Source organism: Cupressus sempervirens, chromosome 4, assembly GCF_028749045.1.
Source record: "Cupressus sempervirens isolate cs-2001-9-10 chromosome 4, ASM2874904v1, whole genome shotgun sequence".
In the NCBI taxonomy this organism is placed as follows: domain Eukaryota; kingdom Viridiplantae; phylum Streptophyta; class Pinopsida; order Cupressales; family Cupressaceae; genus Cupressus; species Cupressus sempervirens.
Window position 1 is genome coordinate 27989974 of NC_143121.1, and position 14190 is coordinate 28004163.

Here is a 14190-nt window from a genome sequence, read left to right on the forward strand (position 1 = left end):
AGAAGACATCGCCCCATAGTCCAATTTCAGTATTGCCTATAGCTGGATTCGCAGACAATTGCATTCTATGCAAATATGATGCAACATCTGTAACTTTATGTAGTTCATATAATGTTTGTGCATTCAATTCAAGGTTGTATGAGTCAATAGTGTCATTTTCACCTCTTTGTAAACAAGCCATAAAGTATTCAATGGTTCCTTTTCGTAGTTGAATTGATGTATACTTGTTACCAAGCAAGTATTGGAAGGAGTCGAATAAAAAATCTCCAACTATGTATTTGAATGAATTTACTCTGCATAATCCTTCTTTTTCTAGAACAGTGTCAATGTCAAACTCTGGAACTTCTGTTCGGGTTTCATAGTTTTCTACATTTATAATTTTTGAAATGTTTTCTATTGGTTCGTTTGTATGGCCATAACTTCTAACATGTTTGCAATCTGCCATTTTATCCACATATGAACATATAATGAAGTATTACCTGTAGATGTTGTATTGAAATTGATTCGCAAATAACCCCTAGCAATAATGGAAAATAATTCCAATCAGCTCCTATTGTTTCTATGCATAAAGTGTTTGCAAGCTACATGATTGAAACATCATTTGTTCGATTGAATTAAATACTAGGTACATGTATCATACATCTCCTTTTGATTATGATTAGTAATCTAATTTAGATTAAAATATAAATCATCATTTTTTAATATTACATTGTTATATTTTGAAGACTAATTTTAGCAAGATTCAAATGAATGAAAGTTCTACTAAAAAGGTAAAATCCTCACTCCAATACCGCCCACTGGAGCCCGAACCCTAAAGCGGCGATTAAGAGAAAAATTGTGGGCGGTATTTCAGGCAGAAAGGGGGTGTTCTCCTGGACCAAAACAACCACGACGAGGGGGTGTTCTCGTGAACTAATTAATAAAATTGTGGGCGGTATTACGGGCAAAAAGGGGGTGTTCTCGTGGACCAAAACAACCATGACTAAGAATGTCTTCGACAAAATAGAGTTCTTGGACATTGATGGAAGGCCGTGGAAATAGGGTTGGAATGTTTGCAATGGGGAAAATGAAATCGATTTCGAAAAACCCAAGATTTTCGTGGTTCCACATTCGCACAATGATGCCATGGACTGAGAAAGGCACACCAGAGTGACCCTTCATGGGACCCTGAATACTGTTACTAATATCTTTTATGGCACATAGCAAAAACTTAGAAATGATTTGACTAAATTTTTTACCAACTCTCTAAATTTACGACATCTCAAATGCCCTAAAGCCCCAAAAAACCAAAGCTCTATATGAAGAAAAAATTTGTGATTCAGAACGTAGAGGAAATTAGTTCAGGAAACAATTTTACTAACCTTTTAAAACAGACCACAACTGAAGTACTGATTTATCTCCTCTTCCTACAACACCTGTAATATCTTTGCTGTAGAATAAAAAACCACGCTGTATCACTCATAAAAGGAAGAATGCACAACCTAAGATTAAACCGCCTCAATAAAAAACCTCGACAAATAAAGACAGACAGAATGATTAAAGGACAGAAGACTAATTTAATAACAGTTGTAGAAGATAAAACCGAAATTAATGCACTCATTAATAAGGTATCAGAAAAGGGACAACTGTGACAAGTGTGAAAAGGATAAAATTGCAATCAATGCAGTTGGTGGGAGAATTATTTGAATTTTTGTTGAAAGAAATTGAAAAATTTCATTGCCTTTTTCATCATTAGCCAATAGAATTTTTGAGAAAATGTATTTTTCAATGTCAAAAAAACATAAAAATCAATATACCTTTTGCAAACATTAGTATATGAATGAAATTTTTAGATTTTATGACTAATATGAAACTTATTGATTCCATTAGTTTCCAGGAACTAATAAACTAAATACCTAGGAAAGCGACTACCTAAACGTGGATAATTTTTCAAAGGCCAAGTACCAAATAGTCTGATCCGATTCTATACACTTGAATGACACATAATGGACAATAAGTCACCGTCATCTAACACATTAGACGAGGCACATGTCACTCACTATCACAAACAAAAGTGGGACCCACGTGGCAGACGACTGTCCGACTTTTTGCGAGTTTGTCATATCCCATTGGTTACGTGTTTACAGGCGAATAGACCGGCTTATAATTGTCCAAAATGGTGACACGTAAGTAGTAAATCTGATTACTTTAATTTTTAACGGGGAGTGAGAAAATGTTTTTTTACTTAATTTGATTTTAAGGCATTTTTTCGGTTACTTCCGTGCTGACGTGGGTGGGATCCACCGGTTTTTCTGTATATTCAAAAAGTTCAGAGAAGCCCGAGGCAAATTTGACGGTGGAAGCTTGTACACGTGGTGTGATCAACGTTAAGTAACGGTTTGGAACTTTGTAATACTTCGTGTAGTTAGGTGATTTTAACCCTGGTTAGTTTGGTTTAGAAGTAGATAGATGGCACAGGAGGAACGAAAAATAGAAATGCTTTATTATTTGTGATGATGGAGTTGTTAAAGAGGGTGACATTGGAATACGTGGACTTGGACTTGTGGGAAAAATAAAGTACGGGGATATTTTCCCTATACAAACTATATAAGCAAGCAGATTAATTAGCTTGTTGAAGTCAGAATAATTAGAGGATATCGTTGTATAAGCATGCCAGAAATTCATTGCAATGTTTAAGAGTGTCCTAATCATAAAATAATATTTTTTAGTCTACATGGGTTAATGCCTTTGATGGAAAGGCTTGAGGTGTCGATCAATCATGTTATAACTTTTGTGCTACAAATTCATAATCAAATCATTAAAGACAATGTAACTTTCCAAGATAATGTATGCCTTATTTGTTGTATCATGAATTTTGTTCAACTTGACAACTCAAGACAAATTTGTATGCCGAAAACATATTTTGTACAACAATTGTGCCAAAAAGGTCCACTGACCTTGCAAATGTTCCTTGTATGTCCTATGTTAGTTAGGTTTGTGGAACCAAATTATGTATAGGGAAATGATACATTTGACAATTGATGACATGTGTAAAATATTCAAGCTTCAAAATTCTACTCCCAAAAATGATTTTTGTCGAATACTGCTAAGAATATCATACTAATTGGGCTTGTTAATACCCTTCACAACTTGAATGAAGCAAAACAACTTGACTCTAGTCTATATGGCTGGTGTGGGTGTAACTTCTTTAATTGGCGGTGTTACACAATAGTCACAGTCGGGTCCACTTTATCCTTTCTATCATTTTTTGGGATATTGTGATGTAGCCCAACTATTCTCTAGTTAGGTAGATTGTATAAAGGTGAGGTGTATCCCTCTTGACCCCCACCATATGCCAACAATAACTTTAGAGCCTTTGCAAATTTCAATATCACAATCTCAAAGGTCATAATTAAGTAATTTTGATTCAAGGAATAGCCCAGGTCAAACCAAAATGTCACATTTAGCATCAAGAGTATTAGAACTTCTAGTAATTACTAATTCATTAGAGCCTATAGAAAATGTTTTGCCTTTTCTGGGAAAATAGCCACTGTTGGTTTTGTTTAAGAATCACGACAAATTTGATTTAGGACGTCACAAGTGATGCAGAGCCACACCTTGGAAAACTCAGGAGGAATCAGTCACTCAACTGAGTTGCTTCAAGGGGCATCTACACCCTTTAGGATCACACACAATATATTATAACCACCCATTGTGATTTGAACCAAACTGTTCTTATCATTATTATTATTATGAAAACACAACCAGAGATACCTTAGACTCAACTCATAAGACTCCTATAACCATCCACTAGATTCAAAACAAAACTTTGAAAATAAAATCTCCTAAAATATCTTCTTGCTGCCTCCAGATAGACCTGCACTCAAACATGAATAACTTTCGAACCAAAAAAGGCTTACTCAATCCAACCGTTGAGATTTGGCGTAACTAGGTTTCAAACAACATATAAAAATTTGAGAGAAATCCAATGGTTCATTTGGGAGATATTACCCATGCACTGAGACTAATTTTCTAAAAACATACTGAATTCGACCCAAAACTAATACTTTTTAATCTTCTACAAACTATCAACTTGTTTCCAGTGAGAAGATAAGAAAAATCCGTTCAAAACTCAGACCATCGAAAACTTGCACAAAGACAAATGAAAAAAACATTCCATATCTCTCCAAATTCGATTTTTCTCTTACATAGCCGACTAGCTCACCCTTAAAACTGACTTTCTTTTTCCTATTAAAGGATGTGAAACATTTTCTTCTTATTTTAGAAAAGAAGAACGTCTTCTATCCAAAAAAAGGATAAGAATCTGAAATGTTTTTTCTACCAATATTAGACAGTCATTTTCTAAGTCAGGAATATTCCAAAAACTGCCTACTACCTATTATTGGATTCTAAAAATCATTAAACACTCCACCTACGAACTAAAAAAAAACTATTCTAATTTAAGATCCACACACTTGGTCTTAGGTGGCTATATCTGGAGAGCTTATCGAACTGCTACTCTAGGTATGCCACCACATGTAGGACGTTATTACAAACTTCAAAAACTAAAAGCATTTAAAACATAACATTAAATTCCCTATTACATTTTCAACAATGTTGCCTCCTATAGCATTTCTCTTCTCTGCCACTGCAACATAAAAGCTCAGGAGGAATACTCACTCAACTGAGTACTTCAAGGGGCACGACATCAATCAGCTGGGATCGAACTTGAACCAAACTCAAGATTGGATTAATCAGAATATATAAATCTCCATAGTTTATCTTCACCCACACACCAAGATCTTTAACCCGGAATGTCCTCAAAGAAAATATATTTGCACTTTGACAAGAGAGACCAAGATCGAATTGCTGCCAAACTCCATAGTCGATTATCTATATCCTTTCTAAGGCAAAAACTGAAACTTTCTCTATTACCCAAATTCGAATGCCTCTCTTACATAGCCAACCGGCTTATTTAAAACTGACTCTCATTTTCTAATAAAAGGATGAGAAACATTTTTTCGTCTTCTATCCAAGAAAAGGATAAGAATCCGAAACTGCCTACTACCTATTATTGGAATCTGACAATCATGCAGTAGGCCACATTTTAAATATCCACTTTTTTTTGTCTTCTATCCAAGAAAAGGGTAAGAATCCGAAACTGCCTACTACCTATTATTGGAATCTGACAATCATTATCTACGAATTAAAACTATTCTAATTAAAAAACCCTATACCTGGTCCTAGGTGGCTATATCTGGAGAGCTCATCGAACTGCTACTCTAGGTATGCCACCACATGTAGGATGTTTATTGAAAACATTAAATTTAAATATTGAAAACATAAAACATTTCTTATTTTATTTCCCGCTCTGCTACTGCAGCATACTCCCCTGTAGAAAGAATCTCAAGTCCTCTTGAGATGAGATCGTGTACTGATGAACCATGTTTGCTAATTTTTTGCTCATCCATCCAAATAGTCTCTGTCACTAGTGTGTTCTTCCATTTGACTAGATACTGAGTGTATTGTCATCTGCGAGTTTTCTTTATTTTTGTATCTAGGATTTTCTCCAACTAAGGTGGGGCTGGTTTAGGTAGTTGTTGCAGATCTTCTGTTACTGAATCTTCATGTACGGCTTGTGTTTCAGAACCTCTGTATTGTGTGAGATCACAAACATTGAATATGGTTGAAATACCAATGTTTGTAGGTAACTGAATTTTGTAAGCATTATGTCCATATTTTTCTAAAATTTGACAAGGGCCAACTTTCTTAGGTAGTAACTTTGTATTCTTCCTTTGAGGTAACCTCTATTTCTTCAGATACGCCCATACTAAATCACCAACTTCAAATTGTACTTCTCTTCTTTTTTGATCAGCAACTTCTTTGTACTTTTGATTTGAATTCTGTAGCTGCAACTTGACTTGATGTTGGACCTCTTTAATAGCTTCAGCAAATTCTTTAGCATGTGAACTACTTGGAAAAGTATTAGGAAGTTCCCTCAGCTCAAGAATTCCTCTTGGATGTGTACCATACACAATCTGAAATGGAGATTTCCCTGTACTTCTATTCACTGTATCATTGTATGAGAATTCAGCTTGAGCAAGTATGGAATCCCACTTTTCTCCATGTTGTTTTGTAAGGCATCTTAATAGATTTTTCAAAGATCTGTTGACAACTTCTGTTTGACCATCGGTCTATGGATGATATGCAGATGAAAATGATAAATTTGTGCCTAGTTTCTTCCAAAGAGTCCTCCAAAAATGACCCACAAATTTGCCATCTCTGTCTGAAACAATATTTAGTGGTAGTCCATGAATTCACACTATCTCCTTGAAAAATAAATCTGCAATGTATGATGCATCTTTGGTGGATTTACATGGTAAGAAATGTGACATTTTACTGAATCTATCCACAACAACAAAAATGCTATCATACCCCTTCTGAGTTCTTGGTAATCCCAAAACAAAATCCATACTAATACTTTCCCATGGTCATGAAGGAATAGGTAAGCGCTGATACAATCCTGCATTGGTACTTTTACATTTACCTTTCTGACAAATGGTGCATTCTTCCACAAACTTCCGCACATCCTTTTGTAACTTTGGCCAAAAATAGTGTCTACGAACCAACTTTAAAGTCTTATCCAGTCCAAAATGACTAGATAATGCCCCACTATGTTTCTCCTGTATGATGTTATCTCTCATTGAACACTTTGGGATGCAAATTTGTCCTCCCTTGAACAATAATCCTTCTTGAACCAGAAAATTAGAATATTCCCTATTGTACCTTTCATCCAGATTAATACATGCCTGATAAATGTCTTTGAAATCAACATCATCAACATACATACCTTTCAGATTTGAAATGCCTGTAGTTTCCAACTAAATTTGTGATGTAGTCAAAGTTCTTCGGCTTAATGCATCAGCAACCTTATTCGTTACTCCCTTCTTGTGCTTGATAGAAAATGTGAATGCTTGCAATGTCTCCACCCATTTCATGTGCCTATGATTCAATTTCTCTTGACAGTTTATAAAACTAAGTGCCTGGTTATCTGTGTATACAATGAATTCCTTGGGTAGCAAATAGTGCCTCCATTTCTTCAGGAATTGAACAAGTGCATACATTTCCAAATCGTATGATGAATATCTCTGTTTGGCTTCATTGAGCTTCTCGCTGAAAAAGGCTACTGGTCTGTCCTCTTGACTAAGAACACCTCCTATGGCTATGTTGCTTGCATCACATTCTATCTGAAAGACTTTATTGAAATCAGGAAATGCCAGGACCAGTTGTCGGGCCACTTTTTGCTTAAGAAGTTCAAAGGCTTTATTGGCTTCTTCTGTCCAAACAAATTTACACTTTTGGCCTCCTTTTATGGTGTTCAAAATAGGTGCACAAATCAAGCTGAAATTTTTGATAAACTTTCTGTAGAAAGTGGCTAAACCATGAAAACTTCTAACTGCTGCAATAGTTCTGGGAGTTGTCCAAGAAAGAATTACACTTACCTTATCTTGATCCATCTTGAGTGTTCCCTTTGAGATCACAAAGCCAAGGTATGTCAGTTCCTCTCGCATAAAACTACATTTCTCCATATTGATCATTAACTTTTCCTCTTGTAACCTTCTCAACACCAAATCTATGTGTTTCAGATGCTCCTCTTTTATTTCGCTGAAAACCAAAATGTCATCTAGATATACGATCACAAACTTCCCTGTAAAATCCTTCAAAACTTCATTCATAAGCCTCATAAACATACTAGGAGCGTTAGACAATCCAAATGGCATTACCTTCCATTCATACAATCCCTCATTTGTCTTAAATGCTGTTTTCCATTCATCTCCTGGCCTAATTCTTATTTGATGATACCCGCTTTTCAAATCAATCTTTGAAAAATATCTTGCTTTCCCTAAACAATCCAGTAAATCTTCTATTCTAGGCATTGGAAATCTGTACCTTATAGTGATCTATTTCAGTGCTCTTGAATCTATGCATAATCTCCATGTTCCTTCTTTCTTTGGTGCTAGGACTACAGGTACGGCGCATGGGCTGAGACTTTTACCAATCAAACCAGCCTCGAGAAATTCTTCAATTTGTCTTGCCATTTCTTCATTTTGTTGTGGTGTTAGTTTATATGCCGCTTTGTTCGATAATGTTGATCCTGGTAGCCTCAAGCAATTCTTCAATTTGTCTTGCCATTTCTTCATTTTGTTGTGGTGTTAGTTTATATGCCATTTTGTTGGGTAATGTTGATCTTGGTATGAGATCAATGCAATGACTGATTTCCCGCACTGGTGGGAGACTTTTTGGTATTCCATCAGCTATAATTTCTTTGTATTTGTCTAGAATTGGTTCCACTTCGTCAGGTACCTTTTCCTTCTTCTTTTCTATCACTTCCACCTTCAAGTTTGAAGACTCCAACTCTGAATTTTCTTCCTTAGTCTGATTTTCAGCATCATTCTGCAATTTGTCCTTGAGTACAGCAATCGATGCAAAGAGTGGGCTCTTCTTTCCTTTCACTTCTTTCAAGAATTCTTTCTTACCCATCACCATAACTTTGGCTTCTGCAGCTTTTGCTTCTTCTTGACTTGGCTCAACTAAAGGTATCAGTTCAATGACCTTTCCATTCTTTGTAATGGTATATGTATTCTTCACTCCATCATGATGTGCCTTGAGATCATATTGCCAGGGTCTGCCGAAAAGTAAATGGCATGCATCCATGTTAACAATATCAAACAATAATCTGTCCTTATAGGCTCCAATTTGAAATTCCACCCAAGCTTGCTCTTCTACTATAGTATGCTGCCCTTTATTTAACCAAGATATTCTGTAAGGATACGGGTGTTGTATTCTTGGTAGCTTCAACTTTTCCACCATTTCAAGAGACACAATTTTTTTTGTAGAACCAGAGTCTACTAGTACCTTGCAAACTTTTCCTCCAGATTTATAGGTAGTTCTGAAAATGGACTTCCTTTGTGGTGGTTCTTCTCTGATAGGCCTTTTCAACAGTGTTCTTCTCATCATAAGTGCTTCCCCTTTTTTCGGATAACCATGATTGTCTGAATCTTCTTGTAAATCTGCTTCTTGTGCCAGATGTATTCTTCTTTCGCCATGAGTACTAGAGCTTGCTTTTGCTGGACATTTGTGTGCCATATGACCTTCCTGATTACAGTTGTAACATCTTATTGGTCCATTCGTCCTTCCTGGTGATCTTCCTCTGAAATTTGGCCTTCTACCTCTAAAACTTCCTCTGAAATTATCAAACTTATTAACTTCATTATGCATCTCCAGTTGTGGCTGAAAATTTGAATTCCTTCCTGGAAATGTACCTCTTCCTCTGAATGGTTGTCTTCCTCTGCCTTTGTTATTATTTTCTTGTCTCCTTTTGATTTTCTCTTCCACCTTCAAAGCCAGCTGATAGCATTTAGCTACCGTGTTAGGACTTAGCAACTGCAACTCTTCTTGTATGTTCATCCTCAAACCATTTAGGTATCTTGCTACCTTGATACTCTCAGGTTCTGCAAATTTTGACCTTAGACTTAACTTTTGAAACTCTTCTGTATAAGTACAGACATCCATATCCCTTTGTCTGAGATTCTGCCTCTTCTGATGCAACTGTACCTCATAGTCTTCAGGGAGATACGTCTCTCTTATCATTGACACCATCTTCTTCCACGAACAGATCTTCCTCTTATCTTCCTTTACCCTTTCTTCTTGCACGAAATTCCACCATGTAAGGGCTGCTCCCTTCATTCTAGATTTGGCCAATTTAACTTGCTGCGATTCTGAAACTTTCTCACATTCAAAATGATTCTCTAAGGCTTCAATCCATTCCAACACTAATTCAGTGTCCATCTTTCCTGTAAACATAGGTAAATCAACGGGTTTTCCTCCCAAAGCCTTTAAAGCTTTAAAAAATGGCCTCTCGTTCTCAGCTATTCTATCTTCTTCACTGTCGGGTACATCTTCTTCTTCTTCCATTCCTTCTTTCATTTCTTTCTTCTCAACTACACTCTGCATATATTCCAACTTATTGGCTAGTTCTTCCACTATCCCCTTCAACTCTCTATTCTCGTTCTGGAGAAGTTCTTCTTGCTCCTCGACCTTCTTCGCTAACTCTGCATTGGTCACCATCTTGCTTGACCCTACTGAAGAATCTTGATCAGGGGCGTTCAACATATAACTTCACAACCTGCAACTCTCAAGCTCTGATACCAAAAATGATACAGAGCCACACCTTGGAAAGCTCAGGAGGAATACTCACTCAATTGAGTACTTCAAGGGGCACGACATCAATCAGCCAGGATCGAACTTGAACCAAACTCAAGATTGGATTAATCAGAATATATAAATCTCCATAGTTTATCTTCACCCGCACACCAAAATCTTTAACCCGGAATGTCCTCAAAGAAAATATATTTGCACTTTGACAAGAGAGACCAAGATCGAATTGCTGCCAAACTCCATAGTCGATTATCTATATCCTTTCTAAGGCAAAAACTGAAACTTTCTCTATTACCCAAATTTGAATGCCTCTCTTACATAGCCAACCGACTTATTTAAATCTGACTCTCCTTTTCTAATAAAAGGATGAGAAACATTTTTTCGTCTTCTATCCAAGAAAAGGATAAGAATCTGAAACTGCCTACTACCTATTATTGGAATCTGACAATCATGCAGTAGGCCACATTTTAAATATCCACATTTTTTTTGTCTTCTATCCAAGAAAAGGATAAGAATCCGAAACTGCCTACTACCTATTATTGGAATCTGACAATCATTATCTATGAATTAAAACTATTGTAATTTAAAAAACCCATACCTGGTCCTAGGTGGCTATATCTGGAGAGCTCATCGAACTGCTACTCTAGGTATGCCACGTACATCACCCAAGATATATTATAACCACCCATTGTGATTTGAACCAAACTATTCTTATCATTATTATTATTATGAAAACACAACCAGAGATACCTTAGACTCAACTCATAAGACTCCTATAACCATCCACTAGATTCAAAACAAAACTTTGAAAATAAAATCTCCCAAAATATCTTCTTGCTGCCTCCGGATATACCTGCACTCAAACATGAATAACTTTCGAACCAAAAAAGGTTTACTCAATCCAACCGTTGAGATTTGGCATAACTAGGTTTCAAACAACATATAAAAATTTGAGAGAAATCCAACAGTTAATTTGGGAGATATTACCCATGCATTGAGACTAATTTTCTACAAACATACTGAATTCGACCCAAAACTAAAACTTTTTAATCTTCTGCAAACTATCAACTTGTTTCCAGTGAGAAGATAAGAAAAATTCATTCAAAACTCAGACCATCGAAAACTTGCACAAAGACAAAATGAAAAAAACATTCCATATCTCTCCAAATTCGATTTTTCTCTTACATAGCCGACTGGCTCACCCTTAAAACTGACTTTCTTTTTCCTATTAAAGGATGTGAAACATTTTCTTCTTATTTTAGAAAAGAAGAACGTCTTCTATCCAAAAAAAGGATAAGAATCTGAAACATTTTTTCTACCAATATTAGACAGTCATTTTCTAAGTCAAGAATATTCAAAAAACTACCTACTACCTATTATTGGATTCTAAAAATCATTAAACACTCCACCTACAAACTAAAAAAAAATTATTCTAATTTAAGATCCACACACCTGGTCCTAGGTGGCTATATCTGGAGAGCTTATCGAACTGCTACTCTAGGTATGCCACCACATGTAGGACGTTATTACAAACTTCAAAAACTAAAAGCATTTAAAACATAACATTAAATTCCCTATTACATTTTCAACAATGTTGCCTCCTATAGCATTTCTCTTCTCTGCCACTGCAGCATACTCCCCTGTAGAATGAATCTCAAGTCCTCTTGAGATGATGTGTTGTAGAAATGAATCTCATTCTTCTTTCGAACTTTCCAATTTCTTTGAACTAGGATGAGCATATCTACAAGAAAAACAAAAATAATATCCAACTTCTCCACCTTGTAGCTTTGATTCTTTAATGCTGTAAATGTCATAGAAAATTCTCCAACATGATTCACTATACATGAAATCTGCATCCCCGCATAAACATTATTAGAAGAAAACATATCATCAGCATTAAGATTATTTGAGTTCTCTTTTTGAATATGAGCTTCCTTATACACCATGTAATGTGCATCATATCTATCTTCATCAATAGTAACCATAAACTTATCTGCTTCTTGACTATCAACCAGTTTCACATCTTGAATCTTAAGAATCGTATTTATCTCTTCTTCCTTTATTAAACATTTATCATCATCTTGATCTTCTGTAGTAATCTCACTTTCAAATATCTCTTTCTTATTAGAACTTTGCTCAAGAACAATAACAGTATTGCACTCTTTCCTTTCTTCTTCAAGCTGAGTTTCCATACTACCGCCATGCCTTTTCCATTCTCCCACAATGGCTGCAAATTTTTCCCATAAATCAGATTCTTCTTTAGAACTTGCTTTTACACATTCCTTAGCTTCATCTTCATGCCATTCCTCTTGACATTTTTCTTCATTATGCATATTTAAGGCTTCATCAGTTGCCTCCAAAATCTTTTCCATAGGAGTACCTTCCAACATTGTGCTCTTCTCTATTTTCAAAGGACATGTTATTGTTCCAACCACAAATTTTTCACACTCAAATCCCATAGGACTTGTCTCATTACTGCTCTCACCAATAGTTACTTGCTGCACTTTGTGTTCTTGCTGCACTTCTTTCAACTTAGCTTTATTCTCTTTCAACTTAGCGTAATTCTCCTCAAGTCTCCTTCTCAAATTGTTTATCTCCTCTTCTATCTTGCTTAGCTCTTCTCTTTGTTTTCTCCTTTTTTCTTTCTCTCTTTTCTTCTTTTCCTCTATCTCCTTTTGTTTAGAATCCTTTCTCTGCCGATACCTTCTAAAAAGATACAATAAAGCTGCTTCTTCTTGTCCCATCATTCCTTAGCTAGGTTATTTTCTTCTTATCTAGTCTCTTGGACTTCTTCTCAGACTATATCTCTCAATCTTTCACAATCACACAAACATATACACAACTACCTTTTCCCAAACCTTTTGCTGAGCTCTGATACCAAAAATGATGCAGAGCCACACCTTGGAAAACTCAAGAGGAATCAGTCACTCAACTGAGTTGCTTCAAGGGGCATCTACAACCTTCAGGAACACACACGATATATTATAACCACCCATTGTGATTTGAACCAAACTGTTCTTATCATTATTATTATTATGAAAACACAACTAGAGATACCTTAGACTCAACTCATAAGACTCCTATAACCATCCACTAGATTCAAAACAAAACTTTGAAAATAAAATCTCCCAAAATATCTTCTTGCTGCCTCCGGATAGACCTGCACTCAAACATGAATAACTTTCGAACCAAAAAAGGCTTACTCAATCCAACCGTTGAGATTTGGCGTAACTAGGTTTCAAACAACATATAAAAATTTGAGAGAAATCCAACGGTTCATTTGGGAGATATTACCCATGCACTGAGACTAATTTTCTGCAAACATACCGAATTCGACCCAAAACTAAAACTTTTTAATCTTCTGCAAACTATCAACTTGTTTCCAGTGAGAAGATAAGAAAAATCCGTTCAAAACTCAGACTATCGAAAACTTGCACAAAGACAAAATGAAAAAAACATTCCATATCTCTCCAAATTCGATTTTTCTCTTACATAGCCGACTGGCTCACCCTTAAAACTGACTTTCTTTTTCCTATTAAAGGATGTGAAACATTTTCTTCTTATTTTAGAAAAGAAGAATGTCTTCTATCCAAAAAAAGGATAAGAATCTGAAATGTTTTTTCGACCAATATTAGACAGTCATTTTCTAAGTCAGGAATATTCCAAAAACTGCCTACTACCTATTATTGGATTCTAAAAATCATTAAACACTCCACCTACGAACTAAAAAAAAACTATTCTAATTTAAGATCCACACACCTGGTCCTAGGTGGCTATATCTGGAGAGCTTATCGAACTGCTACTCTAGGTATGCCACCACATGTAGGACGTTATTACAAACTTCAAAAACTAAAAGCATTTAAAACATAACATTAAATTCCCTATTACATTTTCAACAATGTTGCCTCCTATAGCGTTTCTCTTCTCTACCACTGCAGCAACAAGCTTTCTCGCTCTGATAATTATATAGTAAGGAAGCACTAGGGAATATCG

General features: G+C 35.8%; 1 pseudogene; it reads left to right on the forward strand.

The window, feature by feature from the left end:
- Window positions 1-2028: 2028 nt before the first annotated feature.
- LOC149559783 (MAP3K epsilon protein kinase 1-like) lies at window positions 2029-3261 on the forward strand (annotated as a pseudogene).
- The last annotated feature ends 10929 nt before the right edge of the window (window positions 3262-14190 follow it).